Raw genomic sequence first — 26,252 nt, forward strand, 5'->3', positions numbered from 1 at the left:
ATTTCATTTGTGAAATCCTAAGCAAGACTGGCTGAGTTTCAGGTCAGAGCAAGCATGAGAACACACTGGCTTCTCTGCAGGTGATGAAGTGCTCCAGGCCTTGAACTGAAAAGTAGGACTGGGTGTTCCCGCTGGGCCTACCAGTTGTCCCCGGGTTGCCATGGTGTGCGGGATCCACAGAACACATCACCTGCTGCCGCTCACACCTGGATCTACCTGCCCTGCAATGGACTGGGAGACAGGAGCTGGTCTCTGCACAGTTCAGCCAGGGAGCATCTTGTCTGGCATTCACTGTTTTATGGATTCCAAGGCATCTCAAACTAAAAATGCCAGGTGTGAAGAAAGGGATACAACAAAATCTCTCAAGTTTTAAAACAATTTAAAAATATCAGTTAAAGAGGAAAATAATTCAAAAGTGTTTTTTTAACCGTTTATTTTAATTCAAAAAATGGAAATATACATTAATTTTCAAGCTTTAGCTGTAGAGCTAAAACTCATTTTTGAGTCCTGTTCTACAGGCAACAGATTTTGTGTGTGTGTGTGAAAAACAACTCTTAATGGTCATCTAAAACTTTAAGGGTTTGGTTATTATAAAATAAGGCAAGAACTTAAGACCCATGAAGGCAGTCTTTGTGTATGATCCTTCTACTTCTTAAAGAAAAAAATCCACACTGTTGAGAGTCATCTGTAAATCATAGAAATTTAAGGTTGTGGGGTGGGATTGTCCTGTCGAGCAACTTCAGTTGAAGAGGCACATGTGATAGCCTGCACTCTTCACAAATATTCATGCTGCAAAAGATAAAGAAAAAACAACATCCCGGATCAAGTAACATCCCAGAACAAATAACATCCCAGATCAAATTGCTTACAGCTCATTTGGCAGTAATTTTCATTTTTTGTTTTTATCCTATAGTCACACTCTTTTAAAAATTTTTATTTATTTATAGAATATTTCATTAAACTATGTACCACAGTACCATAAATAGGTTTAGCATAAAAACAGCTGGCTCATGATGAATTCACAGCACACCTGTTGGGAAACCCAACAAGGCAGAATACCAGGAGAGAAGCCCCAGTGGTGAGTGCATGTCCCAACAGGTGCCTCAGGCAGGGGTACAAGCCATCTGAGGCTGCAAGCTGATTAAGTGGAGCTTGTGTTCCTAAAAAATCTTCCACTACTCTATATTTACCCCTTCTAAATGAAATTCAGCACAAACTTGCTCATTGGGAAACTAGCTATGGCTTTAGAGGGCAAGAAAGGTAGAGTCCAATAGCAAGAAAGAAAAGTCTTGCAATATTTTCAAGACTGACTCAGAGAGTAGTTCACAGAAGACCCACCAGACTGCATCTCTGAAGGGAACAGAACAGGCACGATCTTAATCCCTGTGATGCCAGGAATGAGGAGAAATACTGGAACCCCGAGGCTTCCTGTTTTGCCCAGCCCAGAACCCCTTTCCCTGAAAGGGTTGGTGAAATATTTTTATACTACACAAATGGACATCTCTCTGGGGAAAATGACATGAGATATACTTCAACTAATGGTCAAAACCCCTGCCACACACAGATCCTACCAGAAGATTGTGGGTGTGTGCAGTGGACTCAGTGGGGAGAAAGCCTCTTTAGGGAGGGCCGTATCTACAACTCAAGTGAGAATGTTTTCTACCAGAGCTATTCAGAAGCCGCTGCTAGACAGAATGGTACGGGGCACCCAGGTAAGCAGGAAGGAAAGGAGAAAAGCAAACATGAGTTTATTCAACATGGAACATACTCTCTTAGAAACTTAGGGCACAAAGATATAGCACTACTTTCCTAGAAATGCTTTCTAGCATGCTGGTGTTCATATTATAAATGACACATGCTCTTGATCTTTTTTCTCTCACTACGTCACTTACATACAGTTTTTCTTATTTCTGTGAGAGTAAAAAAAATGCTTGTTGGTGGAGATAAATCTGCATTTGAAGCATTGATTATGCAATAGAGCATTATCACTCTACTAATCCCCAAAATAATGGGTAGATGCTCAAATGAGACTACAAGATGTGAGAGTGGGTTTCTTATGAAGCCCTTTCTTCTTCTTTCTTTCTTGCTAGTGCAGCTGTCTTTCTATTACAAAAGCTTTAAGCATCAGAGACTCACTTTGCAAGCCAACCAGTACTTTTTAGGACATGGGCATGTGACTCAATCACAGCCAATGAGACATACCGGAAAGTTTCTGCAAGGGCATTTTTGGGATCGACTCTTCTTCTGGATAAATCTTCACTTCCCTGCTGCTTCACTGGACATTGTCATTGAGAATCCTGTATCAAAGCTCTCAGACACTCAGTGCAAGTTAAGAAAATCCTTACAAAATTGACCCAGAAGCTTGACGTCGTTGAGCCATTAAAACAACACTGGACTCCTTGATGTTGAAAAAAACAAACCTCTATTATCTTAGCCACTGCAAGTCAAATATTCTGTTACTTGCAGCAGGAAAATTCTAATTTTGCAACCAAAACTAAAGAGCACAAACACTTTCCTAAAACTTAGATTTCTAGAAACCTCAGACTTCCAAAAAATATCTATACACCTAGCAATATACTGGCTAGGCCTATCTGTGGAAATACAGAAGCCATGTAACACACCTCACACCATTTTCCCCAAGAAAATGTTTGGAGCAATTGAAATATGTAGAGTTGATTCCAAAACTGCAATTTATAAGGAAACATTAAAATGTGGTCTCACTCTTTCACCCAGGCTGCAGTGAAGGAGCATAATCTCAATCCACTGCATCCTCAACCTCCCTGGCTGAAGTGATCCTCCCAGCTCAGCCTCCTGAGTAGGAGGGACTACAGGTATGGACCTCCACACCTGGTTAATTTTTCTCTTTTTAGAAGAGATGAGGTTTCACCATGTTGCCCAGGATGGTTTCAAACTCCTGGACTCAAGCGATCTGACAGCCTTGGCCTTGTAAGTTGCTGGAATTATAGATGTGAGCCACTATAACTGGCCAAATCATTTTAATATACTGTGTTACTCCATGAAATATAAATGTTCAAAAGGCCAGCCTTAACATTTATAAAAATGTTGCAACTGCACTCTAATGCCAATAATGTAAATCATATTCACTGCAGATTTGCTTAAAACCCAGCAAATAAGAGTTGTAATCCCACAGGTGTCCCTCTGTTTTCCTGACTTTCCTTAGTGGCCTCTCTTTCATCAACTCTCAGAGCAGCCACTCTTGGCATTTCACAGGAAGTCACTCAATCTCTGTAAAATAGTTTCAAAATAGTCATTAAGAAATAAAAATTTTCACCGGGTGTGGTGGCTCATGCCTGTAATTCCAGCACTTTGGGAGGCTGAGGTAGGTGGATCACCTGAGGTCAGGAGTTCTAGACCAGCCTGACCAATATGGTGAAACCCCATCTTTAAAAAAAAAAAATAAATAAATAAATAAAAATTTTCACAAGGTTATCCAACTAATCTTTTAAGGTTTTCCTTGAAGAAGACAAAAGTGCCACCATCAGCCATGGTGGTTTATGCCTATAATCCTAGCATTTTGGGAGGCCAAGGCTGAAGGATGACATGAGACCAGGAGTTCAAGACCAGGCTGGGCAATGTAAAGAAACCATCTTTCTATTATAATATTATTAAATTTTGTAAAATGCCACTATTTCACATATTTAGATTCCTTTGTCACTGTTGCTCAATGGAAAGGTCTGTCTTGGTCTAGCAGAATTCCATAGAATTTTATTTTATTTGGTAAAGTGGGAAATACTGGGATCTGGTAGCCCATTCATCTAATTCCTAAAATAGTACCACTCATGCCACACTTGAATTAATAACTTTTCAAATAAGTTGAAAGCCAAAAGAAAATTGCAAAAAAATCTCATAATGTTTTAAGAAAGTTTACACATTTGTATTGGGCTGCACTTAAAGCTGTTCTGGGACACATGTGGCCCATAGATCGAGGGTTGCACAAGCATGGCCTAGGGTTTCTTGGTGAGATGAAAGCTGTGATGGGGTATTCAAGCCTAAAGCATCATTTTTTCACAATAGTTTTGGAGAGTAACCAGTTCACATTTTTGGTGTGGTTGGTTATTCAGACATCACAAGAAAAGAACCTCTGAGAAAGCGCCAGACTCTGGGGCAACAGCACAGGTCACGCCTTCAACCTCCAGTCTCCTACAAGGTACAAGGAGAAAACAATCTTGCTTCCTGTGGCCACCATGACACCTTTATCAGAGCTCATGGATCATGGAGTGACTCAGGCTCTGTCTGACTCCTTCTCATAATATGCATTTTCACAGCCAGTGACACTGGCTACTTCCCTAGGGAGCACTGATGCATTTCTAATAACAGGATGAAAATCAATGCCAGACCATGGAGAGAAGTAACTTCTCAAATGCTGGTGCCTTGCAGATGTTGTGGTCTGAATCTAATTTTTTTAAGAGACAGGGTCCTGTTCTGTCACCCAGGCTGGAGTGCAGTGGTGCAACCTTGGCTCACTGCAGCCTTAACCTCCTGGGCTCAAGCAATAATTCTACCACCTCAACCTCCTGAGTAGCTGGGACCAAAGGCATGTGTCAACACAGCTGGCTAATTTTTAAAACCAATTATGTGTAGAGATGGAGTCTTGCTAACATAGCAAGGCTGTTCTTGAACTCCAAGCCTCAAGTGATCCACACAACTTGGCCTGCCAAATTGTCAGAATTACAGTCATCAGTCATGTAAGTGAGTCATGCACCCAGCCATGGTCTGAATCCATAACTCACTGTCTTAGTTGTGACTTCAGGTAGCTTCATATTTGCCATGTTAGAGTTTTCATGGCCATCTGGTTTAATGATGATTAAACTCCTGATGAATTTGCTTCATAGCAGTCTTTAAGTTACCATGATGAGACATTAGTAATTGAGGCCCTCAAAAATGTTGTCCCAAATAAAAATAAGACAACAGAGCCTCTGATCAAAATGATTCCCCCAGATTCATTTAAATACGGAAGTTGGTCTTGTGTGATAGCTCATTCCTGCAATCCTAGCATTTTGGGAGGTGAAGATGGGAAAATTGTTTGAGCCCAGGAGTTCAACACCAGCCTGGGCAAAGCAGTGAGACTCCATCTCTACAAAATATTTAAAAATTTTCCAGGAAAGATGGAGCATGCTTGTAGTCCCAGCTACTCAGGTGGCTGAGGTGGGAGGATACTTTAAGCCTGAAAGATGGAGGCTGCAGTGAGTTGTGACTGTACTCCTGTGCTCCAGCCTGGGTGACAGAGTGAGACCTTGTCTTCTGTTATTTTACAGAAGTAGCAGCCTAATGGCAGTGCTTAAGTGACAGGGTCAACTCAGGCCTTTCTATGTCACCATGAAAAGCACATGGGGGTGGTGGGAAAAAGTAGATACTGAAGTCATCTTTTTTTGAAGTTATCACCTGTTTGTTCCAGAAAAGGTTAAAATGAGTCATCCCTCTCCTGGTGCCTTCTCTCTCAAACTCCTTCACAGCTTTTTCTAAGATTCCAGAGCAGAAAAAAATAGCAGAGTTATCACAGTCACAAATAACTGATAGTCACAAATGTATGATTATCAACATGAGATCATTTATATTTTAAACTATGATTTATTGAAATGAAACATGTATACACAGGTCAACAGAGGTTGCCATAGAGATGGTTAGTCACATTGCACCCAGTTTTATTGTTTGTCATTGCTTGAAAGCACATTCACTGTAATTCTCATCTTCCCAGAATACTAACACATACATGCACACGCACAGGCTAGGTAGAGTCGAGTGTCACATTCCTATAAAATTTAAGTGATGCTCTTATTTTATTTGTGCTTTTGGAACCATGAAAACTCAGAGATGCAAAAACTCTCTGTTTAGAGAATTATTCAACTTATTACTTTTATAGCAGTAGAGAATGAGGTTAAGGCCAGAATGGAAGTTAGGAGGTGTGGCCCTAACTTAACTTCTAATTCATAATCCTAATTAAGACTAAGACCTTTTCATAGTTAACTATGAGTATGCTCAATGTTAGAAATACATTATGTTCTACTTCTCACCACAATGTAAGCTTTAATATTAATTTTTAAATTAGCATAATAAAGTTCACTCCTTTGAGAATAATCTCAACGTGCAAAGGCCCCACATAATCCCACATTTGCCTTGGTACTGGTTCTTTTTTTTTTTTTTTAAGAGACAGAGTCTTGCTTTGTTGCCCAGGCTGGAGTGCAGTGGTGTAATCTGGGCTCACTGAAATCTCTGCCCCCTTGGGTTCAAATAATTCTCTTGCCTCAGCCTCCTGAGTAGCTGTGTATGCTACCATGATGCCTAATATTTCTTTTAGTAGAGATGAGATTTCACCATGTTGGCCAGGCTGGTCTCAAACTCCTGACTTCAGGTGATCTGCTTACCTTGGCCTCCCAAAGTACTGGGATTACAGGCATAAACCACTGTGCCCAACCTTGGTTCTATTCTTTTTGACATAACCTTAGTTTGTTAAGAAATATCCCACATAAACAACTTTATTTTCATAAAGATATTTCATAGTTTCTTCCCATAGTCAGATTTAAATTCACCAAATGTTTAGTTGCTGGGTTCTGTTGCTGATTACACAAAGAAGGCAAGCACTCTTAAATTTCCAGCTCTAAAACATTCACGTTAATGCATTTTGCTACTGACAGGTCTAGTTTGAAATGGATTCTTAGGCTGAAGGAGTGATTATGAAAGACCAGATTTCTTTTTCTTTTTTTTTTTTTTTCTTTGAGACAGAGTCTCCCCTGTCACCCAGGCTGGAGTGCAGTGGCACAATCTTAGCTCACTGCAACCTCTGCCTCCTGGGTTCAAGCAATTCTCCTGTCTCAGCCTCCTCAGTAGCTGGGACTACAGGTGCATACCACCACACTCAGCTAATTTTTGTATTTTTAGTAGGGATGGAGTTTCACCATGTTGGCCAGGCTGGTCTCGAACTCCTGACCTCAGGTGATCCACCCACCTCAGCCTCCCAAAGTGCTGGTATTACAGGTGTGAACCACAGTGCCTAGCCTCAGATTTCTTATGGTAGGTAATGAAAAGGGAAGCTGTTATTTACTTAGTTAAGTTATTATTTTTCATTATGAGTGCCTTATAAAATTAAACAGTATGGGCTTAAAGTTGCTTTACACTATGCAAAACTCATGTTTTTAATTTAATTGGTTAATACAATTAATTAGAAAAAAATTTAAGTGTTAAAAATCAGGCAAAAAATATTTGTAACAATAATAATATATTTTGAAAAGTATGAATAGTCTGAACATTTTATTAAATTACACATGAACTCATAATGAGACACTGAACTGAAAGATACCGATCATCCATCTTCATTAATAGTTTGTTCTTCTTAGGGATCCCTGGGATCACTCCTTAAAGCAGGGTATTAGTATTCACATTTTCAATAATATCTTGGGCTGTTGCTAGTAGGCCACATTTTAAATAAACATATCAGTTACTGAGAGTTCAACAAAAACAGATTCCTTTTTCTTTCTTATTCTATAATCGTTCATGCTTCTATCCATATTTATGGACTGCCCACAGGCTCAATGTTGTCCATAAGCCTGTTTGTTCAGTCAATGTAATGTCTACAATTTTAGAGTTATTTTTCTCTCCAATGAAGAACAGGCAGTCTCCAGTTTATCATGTGTCTCACCTCCCTCAAGATTAATCCTAATCTCATTTGACTAGTTTCTGCAACATGTAAAAAATGAAGAGAAGGGCTAGTGTAGCAAGTGAGAGGGGGTGAAATCATCATATGATGTGTCCAAAGCTGAGAAAGGCATGTGCCTTGATTTTAATCATAGGAGAACAGCAAGTGATCAGCCCTACCTAAACGGGAATTGAACGGAATGAGAATCAGTCTAGTACCTAACAATATAGATTGGTGTACTAGTGAGGTAGTCAGTGGTTGCTGGGTTTAGAAATAAGTGAGGAAAGAATAGAAACCCTGAATGAAAAAAAATAGCATATGCAAAAGTCCTGGGGCAATAGAGAAATGCTGAGATTGGCATAACTAAAAAAATAATAAGCAGAAAAAGAGTGTAGCCTGAACACAGAGATTTCAGGGGACTCTGGTGAGAAAAAAGCTGGAGCAACAGGCAGGAGAGTAAGATGGAATAACTACAGCACAGATAAAGCTCACCTCCTAATATCATTAGTAAGATAAATATTTGCATCAACCCAGCATTTTATTTGTATTTTAAAATCATTACAGAAAGTTTCCAAGGGTACAAAAGTAGACAGACTAGTACCTATAATGAACCTCTGTGTACCCTTCACCCAGCTGTAACATAATTTTGCTTCCTCCAGATTCATCTTCTTTACCCCTCATGTTGTTTTGAAGAAAACCTTAGAAATCACATGATCTCATCTATAGAATATTTGTTTTTAAGGTAACTTCCTACTGTTTTGGGTAAAAAAAAAGTTTAAAATTAAATGTAAAGGTGGAGCGTGGTGGTTCTCACTAGAGAGATGGCAAAGCACAAGGATTTTCCCAATGGGCTTTTCCTCTACAGCTGAGCACCTCTGGTTCTCTCATAGGTCCAGGCAAAAGGAGAAAAGGTTCCTCTCCCTCTAGACAACACTGGCAGCAGCTTCCACTGCTACTTACCTAGGACCTCAGACCTTTGTTTCAAACAGTTTTACCTGCCATGAATGGAGATGCAGTTCACATAATGACAGGGGAATCCTTGGGTCTTCAGCTCTGTGTCCTTGGTTTCTTAGAGTTAATTCTAAATTCTGTGCTTTTACATACTGGTAGTTTTGTTTACAGTTTTCTGCCTAGGATGGTCTAATCTTTTTAAAAAACAAAATTAATGCAAAATAGAAACAGAAATAGTAATGAGTCAGTTTGTGCTTTAAGAAATGTTTACTTTCCACTTAAAAAAAGGATATTAGTTTTACATAGTCCTGTTTGCCCATTTAGCGAACACTAAATTTAGACTGGAGCTTGGTAAATATTTCAGCTTAAAATCCAAATGCTGTTTTAACAATGAACAAACTGGCTGGGCACCATGGTTCACACCTATAATCCCAGCACTTTGGGACACCGAGGCTTGAGGATCACCTGAGGTCAGGAGTTCAAGACCAGCATGTCCAATATGGTGAAACCCCATCTCTACTAAAATTACAAAAATTAGCCAGGCATGGGGTGGCATGCACCTGTAATCCCAGCTACTTTGGAGAGTGAGGTAGCAGAATCACTTGAACCTAGGAGGTGGAGGTTGCAGTGAGACAAGATCGTGCCACTGCACTCCAGCCTGGACAATGAATTGAGACTCTGTCTCAAAAAAAAAAAAGAACAAACAAACTAAACCATGTAAGTGATGAAGAGCATTCAAGGTTTATATAATATTCTGGGTCTTTCCAAAGTAGGAATTGTACATACAAAAAAAAAAAAAGAGATAAGCTTAAGTACCATCATTCTTATCAAGAAAAACATATTTTCTCTCTATGAGACAAATAAAACTACATGGTATGATCAAGTAATGCAAATAACTTAAATAGGAACCAACAGTCCTGGCATTTTGGTTGATAAAATACCTTCCTAAAAAAGTCTTTTACTTTGGCAAGAAAGTTATTATTTTAATTTCATAAGTAGATTAATAGTTTCAACAGCCAGGCATGGTGACTCACCCCTGTAATCCCAGCACTTTGGGAAGCCCAGGCAGGCGGATCACCTGAGGTCAGGAGTTCGAGACCAGCCTGGCCAACATGGTGAAACCCTGTCTCTAAAAACAAAAATAAAAAAATAAAAATAAATAAAAAAATAGTTTCAACATACATCAAATTAGACAATACCTTTTTAAAAATTGCATATTAATTAGAAACAGAGTAGAAGTTGTCCTAAGAAGAATTTTAAATCACAAAAGAAATTTAAACTATAAAACTGAGTTTTCTGGTTATTATTTGAACACCAAAAGCAAAAAGACCATAAAATGCACTAATTAATTACTTGAAAAATATCATTTTTAAGCCATAAAATAATTCATTTTTTAGAAATTTCTCAAGAGAAGCTTGAGAGAAATTAACTTTCAAAGACTTTTTTGAGATATGCCATCCAGTATGTTAGCCACTAGCCTTATGCAGCGATTTAAATTTAAATTTATTAAAATTAATAAAATACAAAACTCAAGTCCTCAGTCTCAACAGACACAGTGGCTAGTGGTTATCATGCTGGAGAGTACATATACATATCCTTTTATCATCAAACAACATTTTAGTGAATAATGTTGCTTTAGAAGGCAAAATTAACAAAAATTCATGCTGAAAACATTATAAAATTAGCCATGGTATTCTCACGATATTAAAAAAAATAACAACACATACATATATTCCTGAGAAGTATATCTTAAAGGTCACTTTTTTGTTTGTTTAACAGTCAACAAAAATTACTATAGATATTTCAAAATTTTTTCTTTTAAACACCAAATCAGAGCCAATATAAGAAAATATAAACTATTCTTTCCCGAAATATGATTAATTCACAGGAAATCTGAACCAAAAAAAGGTTACAAAACTAATATTTTCCTCCATCTCCCTCCCCCTTGGTCTATTTCAAACTGTGATAGTTGCAAGGGATAAGTTAAAAGGAATTTCCTAAAACAAATATTTTATTAATATTCCCCACAGAACTTCCAACTTTTTATAACTTTATTTTCATGAAGGCACATGCATGTTTCTTCTGAGTTTATAAGAATGCCCAATTTTTTATTGGAATAGATTCTATTAACTTCTGCAAAATTATGTCCAAAAAATTGCCTTCCATTAGGTGTTCCTTTTGAGGAAACTTACCTTTAAAAAATAAATTTACGTTTTTTTCAAAGATATACTTGCAAGATGAACTGATACCATTTAAACAGTAAAATAACAGCTTATGGGTTCAAAATTTGGTTTATAAATCTGAGGCCTGAACGAATAATTTTATAAAATCACCAATTTGGATTGGCTGGGAAGGTGGGTAAGGAAATGTCCATTTTACCTCTAGTGAATTGGTGAGCGCAGGCAGTAGTCATATCAATGAGCAGCAACATGGTGAGTTTATCATGAGATAATCACACCCCTAGAGGTTGAGGAGCACTCAACTGAACGTTACGCCTCACAACACACTTGGGGTGCCACTATCTCATGATAACCATACTCCCTGTCAAGTTTTATTTACTAGGGTTGTGAAAGTGATAAGACTAAAAGAAACTGGCCAGGCACGGTGGCTCGTGCCTACAATCCCAGCACTTTGGGAAGCTGAGGTGGGTGGATCATCAGGTCAAGAGATCGAGACCATCCTGGTCAACAAGGTGAAACCCCGTCTCTACTAAAAATACAAAAATTAGCTGGGCATGGTGGTGTGCACCTTTAATCCCAGCAACTCGGGGGGCTGAGGCAGGAGAATTGCTTGAACCCAGGAGGCAGAGGTTGCAGTGAGCCGGGATCGCACCATTGCACTCCAGCCTGGGTAACAACAACGAAACTCCGCCTCAAGAAAAAAACAAACAAACGGGATATACCGTTTACTATTGTTACTCTACTACACTTTAAAATAATCAAGCATGAAAAGAAAAGAACAACAACAACAACATAGCATCAAAATGCTTTAAAAGGCCATGCCCTGTAAGGGTAACCGAGAGAAAGGAGAACAGACCCAAAGTCAGGCAAGCAAGTTGTATTAACCTGCTGGACTGCTCCGTAACAATCAGCCCTGAGCTTACAAAACAAGGGGTTTATAAGGGGTGGGGGGTATAAGGGGGTCTTAGGACTGAGGAAATTTATCCACTGGTAACAGACACAGAGATAGTTCATTAACTTGTAACAGACACACAATACATCATCCTGTGACTTTTGTGGTGGCAGTCTTTTTTAAAAAAAGAGAAACAAGGAGATTTTTTTTACAAGTATGTGTCAAACAGTAATTTACAAGTTATGGATAACCAACATATGTTTTCCCTGTCCTCTCTCAAGCTACACGGATGGCTGCAATCAGGCTTTGCTTAATTGCAGAACATCTGGCAGCCATGATATGGCTCCTAGGTAGGGATTTAGGAATGCAGCTGCAGAGCAATCAGAGTGGGGGAAGGGGTCACCTGTGCAGAGGGGGTTTCTTGTCCCTAACATGACCGAATATGTAACTTAAGTTATTTTGTTCTCATGTTGTGAACAACTGCCATATTTTTGGAAAGAATATAGCTTCAGATATGGTGCACTTTGTGGGTGACCTGCCTTCTGGGAGCTGAGGAAGGAAAGCCAAGCAGACCAGCAGCACAATTATTGTCTGAATAATATCTCAGTTTATAGGATCACTACTCAGTTATATCCTTTTATGCAATCTTTTATATATAATTATATATTAGTTTATAGTCATAACAATTAGTGCCTGAAGAATAACTTACCACTCAGCTATATATATATATATCTTAGTTGTTAGAGGAATTTCTAGAACAGACATGGTACAGAGCATAAATTAAGGGAAAAACAGCTATACATATATAATCATATCTTGTTTATAGTCAGAGGAATGTCTACAGCAGACATGGTGCAGAGCCTGATTTAAGGGAAAAACACTTAAACCAGGACAAGAATTTATGGCCCAGGTGGCAGCTTTCAGTATCATAAAGATACCCACTCTATGCCAGGCTTGGAGCAAGAGTCATTCCTCCTGAAGAGGAGTTGCAGTACCTTGCCTCCAGTTCTTGTGGAAGGCTGTCCTCAGACCAGCAATCCCATGAGCGTCCGAGAGCTTGAAACCCCTCTGGTATAATCCTGCCCAGGTGGCTGGATATCTTTTCAGCCTTGCTATTATGTACTGACTCAAAGCATCCTCCTATAGAAATCACTGGAAGCTGCCAGCAGGTGGCTGTAGACCTTGTCAGATCTGCTGCTGCTGTACTGACTCAAAGCATTCTCCTATAGAATTCCTTAGAAGTAGCCTGTCCCTAGATAAGAGATATTACACACTGCACCCTCTTCACTGTGCACAGCCCACCTCCTTGCCTTGGTGACCTAATGGGGGTGGACGCTTTGCTTATCACACACATGATTGTCTTGACCCTATCACTGTTCTTAAGATGACCTCACTCACTACCTTGCCCCCTAACCTATACCCAATAAATACAGATGTTCCTGGACTTTCAGGGCCTCACCTATCTCTGCTTGTAAGTGGCGAGGTCCCCCGAGCCCAGCTATCTTTTCCAGTTCTTCAATATCTCATCTCTTTATTTCTCAGATCCTGTGCCTCAGCACAGCAATAGGGGACACCCCATGACCCTGTAGGACTTGACCCTACAGCCCTTGAAGCTGCTTCCCAATTCACTGTGAAACATCAATTATCTTTATCAAATAACAGTATCCCATCTCACTCCATTAACAAGATGGAGTGTTATTTCAGCTGGGCTGCAGTCCTATCTGTCTATCAGGGCTGGCCTGGGTGGCAGAGCATCAGTGAAAGGCTGTGAAATAATCAGTAATCATCATCAAATTGTGGTCAAGATTGTGAAGATGGAAGTTTTTGATGAAACCTCACCTTTGTTTTCCCCCAAGCCATTCTGGATGTCCAAAGACCCACTAAAATACTTAGGCTAAAGTGGAACGCAAACCTGATGCTATCAAATACCATCTGGTGGGAAGACTCAAAACAATTATGAACATTTTTACGTAAACTTGATCCACAACTTAGACAAAGAGAATTCAAACCCTGACTTACTCTGACTGTTAAATCCCTATAAGTAAAGGTCGACTTTGAATGAATAATGCTTGCATAAGAATAGATAAAAGCTACTGAAAAGGTGGCTTTGGGTCGGCGTTTTATGATTCCGTGTGCAGGGGAAAGGGATTCAAGTTGGCGACTTGGGGTTGAAGGTCCCCAGCCTCACGCAGGACCTCCGTGCGCTCTGGATCCAGGAATGTTGTTTGAAGTGGGCGCTCCCTAGCTTTCAAGGGCCTTCCACATCCGGCCTAGTGGAGGGTGTCATTCCCCTCCCATGTGAAGAAAGGCTGGGATCGCTTCCGGCCAAGCCCTCAGGTATCAACGAGGTGGTGGGTGGGGAGGGGGTGTGCGATTCCGATGGCCCAGAGAGTTCCACCTGCGGGACAAGGCCTAGCCTCCGCCGGCCGGGAAGGGGCCCCAGTGGGGTGCAGAGGGGGATCGACCCTCCCTCTGAGGCCCTGTGCCCTCCTCCCTGGTATCCGTGCACCCGCCTTGGGGTGGGATTCACCTGGGGACCTCGAGCATGTAGGGGGTCTCTTCGGAGAGACAGTAATTCTCAGCCCTTTGTAACCTCCTTCCAAGCTCCAGGAACATCTGTTGGGACATCAGCCCCGGTTTTTGTGCGCTCTGGGATTGGGACTGGAGGAAGGCAAAGAACGGGTCCCCCTAACCCCTTTCCTGTCTCAGAATTCTCCCTCACCCAGGGCTTTAGGAGTTAGGTGATGGGGCATGGCCCTGTGACCTCTCTCTGGGTGGTGGTGGGGCCTCTAGGTGGAGATTTTCCCATCAATAGGTGCCGTGCACTCCCTTGTGGCCATTTCTGGGTGAGTGGGAGTGAAGTCTCTTTCAAGGTGCATGTCCGGAGGCCCACCTCAGGTCGGATTTCTCTCCTGGGGGCAGAAGGAGGAGGATATGTCTGCTGGTGAGGAGTTGTGGTGGGAAATGCGCAGCTGTGAGCTTTACTCTCTACCAGAGCGTTTTATCTCCCCCGGGCTTTTGTGAGGGTGGGAGATGACCTCCCCCTTTCTCTTCCTGAAGCGCTGTGTGGGGATCCTGAGCCTGGGGGTCCTGAGGCTGGGTGGCTGAAATGGTTTCCAGTGAGGTTTGATTCTTGTGCAGCCCTGTGGGGGAGGTTTCCATCTTGAGTTTCATGCCCTCTTGGGCTGGGATGGTTTGGTGGTTATCAGTGATATTGAGAAATGGGCCCCCATGGAGAAACCCCTCACCACTTTTCTTCTTATAGGCATCCCCGCTAGCTTGGGAGAATTGAGGGGAGGGTGCTTGCAGTAGGCTATGGCCTGTGACATGGCCCTTCTTGGAGCCTTGGAAAGTATTCACACCTGGAAGAGATATAATCTGATGGGGCCTCTGTCCTTCCACCCTTTACTTTGTGGCATTGGCAGATCAGCTCTCTGGATGCTGCCATTGGGTGTTAGCTTCCAGGGTGACTGCCATGGCTTCCCACCCCCTTGACTGTTTCCTGCCCCAGGGGCTCTATGGGTGGAGGAAATATCTTCCCCAGAGGTGTCCTCAGGCTTGGCTCACCTGGGGGTCTTCAGGGCCTGGGATGGGTGTCTGAATGGAGGCAATTGGATGACTCCCCAAGCCATTTTCTGGAGTCATCTCATTCTTAGAGGGTCCAGGAGCTGCCCATCCTCCCTGGGACTCTTAACTTCCTAGGCAGAGGGTCATAAGGGAGGGGGTTGGTTACAGGTAGTTTTGTTTGGGGCTCCTGAAGCAAAGGCAGGAGCTGGGGGCTGGGGTGTTAGCTCTGGGGAGTGCCCGTGTGACACACCTTTTTTCTGGAATCCTCTCAGACAAGAGACTGGATTGTGGAGGGAGTAGATGCCCTGTGGACATACCCTGCCAGTGCTCCTCCCTCCCGCTATTCATGACAGCCTAGGATAAGGGTGTGTGTGCCAGGAAGTGTCTCCTAATCTAGGGAAGATTAGGTGATGGGAGGTGTGGTGACAGCTGGTGGTGTCAGGTGTCAATTCCCCTTGCCTGGATGGGGAGGCATGTGGTCTGCTGCCTGGCCAGAGAGGGGAAACGTGGCAGGAGGCCACCATCTCTCCAGCCACAGCTAGGATAGGAGACCCCCTTTCTTCTCTCCTCACTTTTCCCATTCCTTTCTTAAACCCCCCACCACCTCATTACTTGCCCCCTTTGCCACCAGTCCCCACCAAGGAAAAGGAAAATTGCTGGAAACCCACCCTCCACCAGAGCCCAGGTCCTGCCGCCCAGCCCTCCTGCAACCACTCCCAGTAGCTAATCCTTTCTCCGTCTTACTTTCTCCTCCAATTTTGTAGCCACCTTGACTAATGGAATGAGCCTCCAGCCACCTTTTGAAAAAGTAAATATTTTTTGACCCCTCCCCACCCTGACCTTCACATCAATATGTCCTGTCACACATCTGGCCCTTTCTTGAGGTCTAACCATACACCTCTTGCTTCAAATCAGTTTACCCCAGGTGCCCAGACACTTAGGACCAACTCCTCCAGGTTCAAGGCCCTGCTGGCCTCCCCCAGTATTGAGGTTACTTCCTTAACTCCATCTCCAGCCTTCCTTTGACCTTCCCTGTGTCTGCCCCCATTTTTCTTCTCCTTTGCTCCCCGGCATGGGGATGAGCTGTAGAGCAAGGCAGAGAGATTAGAGAGATGGTTGGCATGTCTGAGGTATGGGGTACTTCCCTGGATGGTGCTCTGGGGGTCCTGGAAGTAGAAAATGGAGTTGTTAGATTTTGGGGCTCCTGTCGGGGCAAGATGGTAGGCGGGGGCTGAACGGTTGTCATAGTACAATTTGGGGGGTTCTTTACTACTCTTCAGGAATAAGTAGGAACCTGGAGGCTTAAGAGGCTGTGGGGGGGCCCCTAGGTCTGACCCATGCTCCCATCGGCCCCCTCCCAGGTTTCCTGTGGCCAGGAGGAAAGCAGTGAGCCCAATGCTGAGGACAGGATGCCCAAAGATTACTGCCTAGACTCCTATGGCCACTTCAGCATCCACGAGATGAGTGAGGACAGCTTCCCAGGCCTGCAAACCATAAGGGGGTTGAATGTTGGGGAGGGGTGAAACGTAATTTTCCACTCATGCGCACTGCTTCTCCCCGCAGCAGGCCGCCCCTGCGCCCTTCTGCTGCGCAACTCCCAGTGTCGCCTTTCCAAGCCTTTGCCTTGGAGGCTGAAATTAGCCTCAAGCTCTGCAGGGGCCCCTCGGGAAGGTTAGGGTGAGAGCGCGCATGCGTGCCTGGGGCCTTAGCTGGAGGTCAGGCAGGGCCCGCTGGTCTCTTCCGCCCTCTAGGGATCGGCGGTGGAACTGCGCCCCAGCTGCTCTGGGCCTGACAGCTTCTGGACCCTTGTGACAGAAGACACTGAGATCCCAGAATGCAGATGGGGTGACGTTCTAAGGAATTTTCTTCTTCCCCTGAGGCTGTTGTCCTAAAATTATAGCAAAAATATACATAAATTACTATTTTTTTTATTTTTAGAGACAGGCCTTGCTCTGTCGCCCAGGCTGGAGTGCAGTGGTGCAATCACCACTCACTGTAGCCTTGATCTCCCAGGCTTAGGTGATCTTCCCACCTCAGCCTCTGGAGTATCTGGGATCACAGGCATGCACTGCCACGCCCAGCTAATTTTCTTATTTTTTGTAGACATAGAGTCTTGATTTGTTGCCCAGGCTGATCTCAAGTTCCTTGGCCTCCTGAAGTGCTGGGATTACAGGCATGAGCCACTGCCCTTGGCCTGAGGATTTTGAAAAGCCAGGGTTCACTGGTTCTTAGGTAGCAATGGTAGCATCTGGCTTAGATGAGACTTTAGTTCATCTAGTCTACTTTTACAAATAGGTAAACTGAGGTGCAGGGAAGGAAGTGAGAGGGCCTAGAGCTGTCCCTGGCCCTCTGACAGGTCGGGACACCCTGTTCTCCAGCTGGGGATGTGGGGCCCCTCACGGAGTCTCTGTGCTCATCTTCCTTCAGGAGATGCTGAAGAACAAGGTTTGCACCGTCACATACCACAACTCCATGTTTCACAACCAGCACCTCTTCAAGGACAAGGTGGTTCTGAATGTAGGCTCAGGCACGGGCATCCTCTGCATGTTTGCTGCCGAGGCCGGGGCCCACAGGGTCATCGAGGGTGGCTAAGGGGGTCTGAGCCTGGGAGACATAGACAGAGACCATAGGGTCTCAGGGATTGGATGGAGGGGTTTGAGGGCTGAGGATGGGAATGTGAGGGGTTTCACCGTCACTTCTTCCTGGGCCCTAAGATCCAGTGTTTCAGTGTCTCTGATTATGCTGTGGCAATGTCAAAGTCAACAAGTTAGATCACAGTGAGCCCAGAAAGAGGATGAATTTGTGGGAGTGGAGTGGACACTGCCCTGCTTCTCCAGGGACCCTGTAGAGTTGAGGGGTCTACAGATGGGCCACAGATTCAGTGGCTCCTCTCCTATTGTCTTCTGGGCTGCCAGCAGCCTGAGAATTTCAGTGTTGAAGTCCTAAGCTTAGCACTGCTGTCTTAAAATTAGGGTGAGAACCACTCTCTAGTGTCATGAATGGGTAATAGAGTCCCATCATTGGCCACTGAGGGCCTGCCCCCCTCTGAGTTTAACCAACACTAACTTCCAGAGAAGTCTGCACCTACAAGCACATATATGTGTAAGTGAGTTTGCATTCACGTGCATAATTTTCACAACAGTCACCTTTCATACCAGCCTCTTGCCCTCAGCTTCTCTCACTTGTGTGTCATGTAGTTTCACACTGTCCAGGCTGTTGAGGCATCACACTCTTTTCCACTACCGCCATCATAGGGACAACCCCTAGCTTTTTAAACCAGTCTTCTGTTGATGGGTGTTTAAGCTACTCTGAAATTTTCTTTCTTTTTCTTTTTTTATTTGTTTCTGAGACAGAGTCTGGCTCTATTGCCCAGTCTGGAGTGTGGTGAGTGGTGTAATGATGGTTCACAGGCACCTCTGCCTCCTGAGCTCGGGTCATCCTCCCACCTCAGCCTCCTGAGTAGCTGGGACTACAGGCATGTACCAACATACCTAGCTTTTTTTTTTTTGGAGGTTAGGTTTTGCCATGTTGTCCAGGCTGGTCTTGAATTTCTGGGCTCAAGCAGAGATCCTCCCACTTTGGCCTTCCAAAGAGCTAGGATTACAGGTATGAGCCTCTGCACCCAGCCTGCTCTGAGATTTTCATCCTTTGCACGTAATGTCATTTCATACACATATTTGTGAGGTCAATTTATAAAAGGAGATTGCTTGGGCCAAAAGGCTAGTTAGTGGCTGGGCTCAGTGGCTCACGCCTGTAATCCCAGCACTTTGTGAGGTTGAGACTGGAGAATTGCTTCCACTCAGAATTTTGAGACAAATCTGCATAATATAGTGAAGTATGAGTTAGTAAGTTTGGTAGCTCTTGCTAAATTGCCCCAGCTAGGTTGGCGGTGTAGGGAACTTGTGAAGGTGGTAGATTTTCCTCTGGGAACTGAAATGATTTTATTACAGAGACTATTGTAATGAACCTGGAAGTCCTCATCACTCAACTTTAAATGTTCTCTCCATTTGAAGCAGATTTCTACTGAAATGCAATTTCCCTGGTAAATCTGTCTCTGTGTGTCTTATCTAATACACAAGGCTGTTTTGAGAACATGACCATGCTGTTACTTACCATATCAAGCCCACCCAATTAAAGACAAAATCTTAACATCACCTGATACCCGGTCCACATAAATTGTCTGCTCCTGTCTCAAAAATATCTAGAGTAATTGATGAATTTGAAAACAGTGTTAAGAGGGTTCATGGCTTCAGCTCATCAAGTTCTTTATGATCTCTAAATCCAGGCTGCCTGGTGGGGCCTCCTGGCTCTAGACCCTGGAAAAGGTGAAGGGCAGGGCTCCTGGGGGCTGACCTGGCTGCCCTTGTCCACTCTATAGTGGTGACCATAATAAGGGGAAGGTGGAGGAGGTGGAGCTCCCGGTGCAGAAGGTGGACCTCATCATCAGTGAGTGGATGGGCTACTTCCTCTTCTACTTGTCCATGCTCAACACCGTGCTCTATGCTGGGGATAAGTGACTGGTGAGGCCCCCAGTGGAATGGGTGCAGCTCACATGTGTTGGAGTCCAGGGAGAAGGTGAAACCACACTCAGTTTTTCCCACAGACAGGACTTAAGATGGAGGCTTGGCTGCAAGGTGTCAGAAGGCCACAACCCAAGCCAGGTGTAACAGGTGCTGGATCTGGATGCTGGCAGGGAGATGGTGTGGTATTGGGGGTTCATCAGGACAGGAAAACCATAACAGGGCTATGGCCCAGGTGCTCGGGTTTCAACAGGCCTCTCTGGGAAGGGTGACTGACAGCTGAATGAAGCACGGGAAGGAGCCACTCAGATCTGGGAAGAGAAGCATTCTGGGTGGAGGGACGGCCAGGGCAGGCATGTGCTTGCTGCGTGTGGAGCCTCGGAAGGGCTAGAGTGGAAGGAGGGTCTAGAATGGCAATAAAAGTTGGAGTAGAGGTGAGGGGTGGTAGGATGTGTGCAGATTTTGTGGGCCTTATGGGACCCATGCAACTTTGTTTTTTCTCTCAGAGCAGCCAGTGAGGGTCTCAGAATCTCCAGAACTTCTGAAGAACAGGAGCTGACTGAGATGCTTCTCGGCATCCTCTGGTGGCCCTGTGGCAAATAGACCAGAGGGTGAGTGTGAGTGTAGCTGTGACATGATGGTGGCTCAGACCAGAGTAGGAGGCCACATTGTCAAGACTCTGGGCAATGCTGCCAGGCCCCACCCTTCATGCCCTCACCCTACCCTTCTGCAGGCACCCAATGGCCTCATCTTCCACACTGAGCCACACTGTATGTGAGGGCCATCGAGGACCAGAAGTCCAAAGTCTACAAGATCCACTCCCGGCCCAGGGAGCTAGTGGGCCAGGCCTCGAGTGGACTGCTGCGGGCTCATCCTCCTCTCTGCCTGCCTCCTGCAGGTGGGAGGACTTGTATGGCTTTGACATGTCTTGCATCAAAGATGTGGCCCTCAAGGAGCCCCTAGTGGACATGGTGGACCCTAAGTAGCATAGAAGTGAGGGCATGGGCATGACCAGGTGCCCCCAGGGTTGAAACCAAAGACAGACCATCCCCTGGACCTGGTGCAGGACTTCAGAGGCCAGAATATTGGCCTGAGGTCTCAGAGCCTGACCTGTCAGCCAGAGGTGGTGCTAGAGGACCAGAAAAGCCACTTTGTCCTTTAAATATCTTTGTGAGTTCTGCCTTGTGACAGCCATGCTTGGCATTTGGCACTGGGCTCCAGGAACGGTGGTGAGCGAGGCTGCTGGCCCTGTCCAGCGGCACATCCTCTGGAGAATACACCAAAGCCGGCAGCTCAAAGCCTGCAGCATGTGCACTGAAAGGCACAACCTGGGGGTGATGGGCCAGGACACAGGCACACTGCAAAACAGCATGGGGACAGGCTCGGCTCAGAGCTGCACCTGTGGTGCCAGCCACTCAGGAGGCTGAGGCAGGAGGATCACTTGAGCCTGGGAGTTAAAGGCTGCATCGAGCTGCGATCCCCCCAGTGCACTCCAGCCTGGGCAACACTTTTTGTTTGTTTGTTTCTCTTTGTTTTCTTTTGGAGACCTGTTTTTTAAAAAAAGAATGGTGACAGTGAGTATTTACTGAGCTGGAGCTGGGGGGTTGAGGTTTGGTATTGGGGACAGAGGAAGTCGTTGAGTGGCAGAGAGGAGACTGGCAGGGCAGGAACCCCACCCAAGTCACCCTCCTGAGAACACAGGGAGCTGGTGCAGGGTTTTAGGTTGGCATTTGGGTCAGTGTTTGAGGTCATGACATTGGTAGACTTTTCAAGAAGAGGTTGGTGAGAGGGCAAAGCAGGGTACCTGCATTTGAGTGAAGTCTGGCCAGATGGGGGGGCAGGAGGGGACACTGGACAGAGTTAGGGTGGAGCTGCCAGGTTTGGGTGTGGGAAAGAAGGGAACGAGGAACCCAGGTTTGAACCTGGGTGGTGTGTTGGGAGTGAGACAGGCAGGAGGAGAAATGAATGAGGAGCCGAGGTCAGGAACCAGTGAGTGAGGACCAGCAGAAAGGGGACAGCAAGGTTATGGGCCCTCCAGGGGCTGGGGAGCTGGGGGAGGAGAAAATGAAGTGAGGATGGGGCCACATCTCAGTGCTTTCCTGCTCCTGTCCTGCAGGAGGGGGACATATACACCATCAAGGTGGAATACCAGACCTTCACCTCCCCCTTCTGCCTGCAGGTGAAGTGCAGAATGACTACCTGCATGCCCTGATGGCCTATTTCAACCTCCAGTTATAGGACTCGTAGCAGGTGAGCTTCCCTGGTGGGTCACATCCTCTGCCAGAGATTTCAATGGAACGATCCCATTCAGCCTCCACTACAACCTCATGGGGCTCTGTTGTTATCCTTGTCTTGCTGGGGCAGAAAGTCTCCATCATGCAGAGTGTTGAAATCAGGATTTGCACACAAGCCACAGCCCTGAATCATGCACATCCCAGCACCCTCTTTACCTTCTCTGATGCTGTGCCCTCACTCTTCACTCTCTCTAGGTCTCGGTCTAACCCTCGTCCTCAGGGTCTGATCCTCAGGCTCCATCTTTCCTCCTCCCTCTAGGACTCTGTCCCTCCTCATTCCTGTGCTCCTCTGTCTGGGTCTCTGCTCCCTTCTCTGGGTCTCTGTCACCCTCTGCTCTCCAGTTTCTCACCATCCCATCTCTGATCTCACTGGGTCGATGCAGATGCTGCTGGGGAGGGCTCCCCTCCTCATAGGGCTCAGCCAAATTTCCCTTCCAGGAGGGCATCCTGGCCATTTCACCCATGTACTTGAGCTTGTCCTTGGAATGAGATCTTTCTCAGAAGCTGCTTCAAGTCTGGACCTCATGTCCCTGCCCTCTTAGTGCGCTTTTCCAAATCTTCCTATTTCACTCAGGGATGTGGGGTGATGGTTGCCCTTCTTGTTTTTGTCAAAAAAAAAAAAAGTATTTAACTGTTCTTTCACTTGGGAACTAAAATTCTAAGTAGAGAAGATTTGGTTCCGAGATCGCTGTGGTTTACAAATTTAGGAGGATATATATTTGGAGCACCTACAAGAGCCTTTTACCCGGACATGTAACGTATTTGAGTATATCTGTAAGTGTGATTCCAGCAACTTGCATTTTTTTCTCCTATTGCGCAATCGGGTTATTCCAGTTAATCGTGTGTTGACCGTCATGGAGTCTTTCCAGTGAGTTCTGGAGAAAGGTACGGTCTAACCTCACCTGCGTCGAGGACACCACCCTTTTCTTGTTTTTCTCCTCCTGTTGATCCTTGTCTTTTTCGATTGTTTCTCATCTACCTATAGACAGTGGCTTGTCACACATTCACCCTGATTTTTTTTTTTTTTTCTGAGACTGTGTCTTGCCCTGTTGTCTAGGCTGAAATATAGTGGTGACACCATGACTCACGACAGCCTCGACCTCCTGGGCTCAAGTGATCCTCCAACATCAGCCCCTCTATTAGCTAGGAATAAAGGCATGCACCACTACACCTAGCTAATTTAGAAACTGTAGAGAGACGCAGCTCCGGAGTTGCTGGGCGGCTTTTGTTGGGTCCGCGGCCTCAGGGACCCGCTGGGTCTTGTCGCTGGCTTTGCCCACCCCCTGGTGCACCCCGCGGCAGGCAGAGCTCACACTCCTGCCCCCCAGCTGGACCGAGGTCCAGGCACCGCGTCGACAGTGGCTCCACAGGACACGCGGACCGGGCCGCAGCCCATGCCCGGAGCGGACTGCATTATGGACATCTGCCTTACTTCTGCCGCGGCCAAGTGGTGAATGGCTTCAGCCATGGATCCAAGCAGCTGGGCATCCCCACAGCTAATTTTCCTGAGCAAGTGGTAGATAATCTTTCAGCTGATATATCCACTGGCATTAATTATGGTTGGGCCAGTGTTGGAAGTGGAGATGTCCATAAGATGGTGGTGAGCACAGGCTGGAACCCATACTACAAGAATACGAAGTCCATGGAAACACATACGCACACCTTCAAAGAGGACTTCTATGGGGAAATCCTCAATGTGGCCATTGTTGGCTACCTCGGAACAGAAAAGAACTTTGATTCTTTAGAGTCACTTATTTCAGCAATTCAAGGTGATATTGAGGAATCTAAGAAACGACTAGATTTACCAGAGCATTTGAAAATCAAAGAAGACAATTTCTTCCAGGTTTCTAAAAGCAAAACAATGAATGGCCACTGATGAAAAATTGTATTGTTTATCCATTCACTGTTTTCTAGTGTTTCTGTGTTTATTACTGTCCAGCCTCATCTTGGTTATGTTTTAAAAATCAAACACTTTCCTACAGTTGTGAATTAAATAGTACAATGTAGTTACCACATCATGCTTCTACTGTTAAATGAAGCCCATCATGTCATAGCACTAAAAAGATTCATTTAAAAATCAAGATTTAAAAAATATGTATTGATTAAAATGTACCACTGGAAAAGTATTACTTGTGTATAAGTATGGGTAAAAAGGCAAGTCACTAGTTTGAGATGAAAAATGAAATTTTCAGGGTAGAATACCAGCCTGTATGTACTTGTATAGTGTATACTTCTAAACAAAGAAGGCTTATAAAAGTAAATGCATTAAGGCCAAGTGCACTGGCTTGCACCTGTAATCCCAGCACTTTGGGAGCCAAGGTGGGAGGATTGCTTGAGCTCAGGTGTTCAAGACTAGTCTGGGCAATATAGCGAGACCCCATCTCTATTTAAAAACAAAAAACAAAAAGGGAATGCATTATATAGAAAATTGATAGTTTATCATAAACCTACAGGGAAGAAACCCAGACTTTGTTTTTTGAATATTTTGTGCATTAATACATTACAAACATGAAGATGTTTGTAAAATTTTGTTTTAGTCATTTTCTTTGAAGTCACATAATTGTACCATCTTCATTTTTGTATAGATCTGCTTTAATTCTAAGTCCTCTGGACTTCCTCTATCTGTTTTTTGTTGTTGAAGACAGTAAAATAGTGTTTTCAAATCTGTATGCCTCCTTTTTGTTGGATAATGTGTCTTCTTTTTAAGGGTAAATATTCTTGTTCTTCAACATTTTTCTTTGGTTCTTTTTTCCTTTTTTAGGAAAAACAAAACAGACTTCATCTTTGGATTTTCGCAAGATTTAAGTGAACATATATTCTTTTACATGTGCCAGTTTCTTAAAGAACACAAAATGTTTCCCTCCCTAGCAAAACTATTTAAGAGCCAATTGAACTATGAAATAGTTAGAAAATTATTTATTTTTAATATTTAAGGCCTTGAAATTAATTTTGTTCCAAGGCAAATCTAAACTGGTGTAGTTGTATTTGCACAATATAATTTAATGCTAGTCTAAAAAGTACTTATAGCTTGAGGGAAAAGCATAAAGTTTTAGTTAAATAGCCTTCATACCATGGATTTTTCCTTCAACTACCTAATATGTGGGAAATTAAGAGTACAGATTCCTTTGGGCCCCCTCAAACAGTACTTTGCATCATTGTTCACTGTAGCAACAGATATGGTGGTGACTGGGGGATAGAGATAGAAACATAGAGGGTAATTTCAAAGTTAATTTATGGTGAACCATTTCCCCTAATCTGCATAAGTAAATTAGAACTGATTTTAATAAAAATATTTTGTGTAAAAAGTATTAGGAAAAACATCTAAAGCTGTTGGAGAAGAAGGACTCATAAATACAGTCGGACTGTGTTTTGCTTTTCATTTCTTAATAAAAATGTGTCAAAAACACAGTTTTTAATGTTAGAAATCCTATACTTGAAAGAAACCTTGGCTATCAGTGGCTTCATGAAGCAAAGTTAATAACAAACATGGGAAATGTGAAAATGTTTGTGTTTTGTCTGACTAACTTGCTACTAAATGCTCTCTTTGGGTGTGTGAAAGTTCATTGATATGTTATCGTCCCTTTACATCTTGTTAAATAGCCATTGCTTCTGAGAATCGGATAGTGTGGTGTTTGAGGGGTTGTGTCTATATTTTTCAAAACTTTTATAAGAAGTTACAGTAGTACCATTTTGATTAGTCTGAATGTTTTCAGGCCTTGAAATAAATTTTGACTAAGTATAAAAAAAGTGTAGGAATGGGGTCTTGTAACCTTTGTTTTTTCAAAGGTTACTGAACTGCACCTTGATTTTAAAAAGGCCTCTGCTTGAGACTTCGAGATGGTTAGTGGCATCTACTGTCATCCTGTGTCTTAAAATATCATGGGTTTGGCATAAAAAATGAGAGGATATTCAATTATTTAATTTAAAAGAACAATACTAATTTGCAAGGATGAGAAGTGGAATGCCTTTCCTGTGTTTTTTTCTTTCATTGGGTTCTATTCACATCAAGTGGACATAAATTGAAACAAAATGAGCTGAGAAACAACTAGATTCAAATTAGAGGAAAGTTTGTTGTTCGGGGTTCTGTACAGATCTGTCATACAGATCAACCCACTAAGGCTACACTATGTACCACCCCACCCTCTGAAGCCGCCTTTGCAAAAGCTTTAATTTAAAAATCCTCATTTTAGGCTGGGC

At 43.8% G+C, this 26,252-nt stretch overlaps 1 pseudogene; it reads left to right on the forward strand.

The window, feature by feature from the left end:
• Positions 1 to 23,404: 23,404 nt before the first annotated feature.
• LOC135269120 (riboflavin kinase-like) lies at positions 23,405 to 23,931 on the forward strand (annotated as a pseudogene).
• The last annotated feature ends 2,321 nt before the right edge of the window (positions 23,932 to 26,252 follow it).

Source organism: Aotus nancymaae, unplaced genomic scaffold, assembly GCF_030222135.1.
Source record: "Aotus nancymaae isolate 86718 unplaced genomic scaffold, 86718_ANA_hifiasm-v0.15.2.pri h1tg000049l, whole genome shotgun sequence".
NCBI lineage: Eukaryota > Metazoa > Chordata > Mammalia > Primates > Aotidae > Aotus > Aotus nancymaae.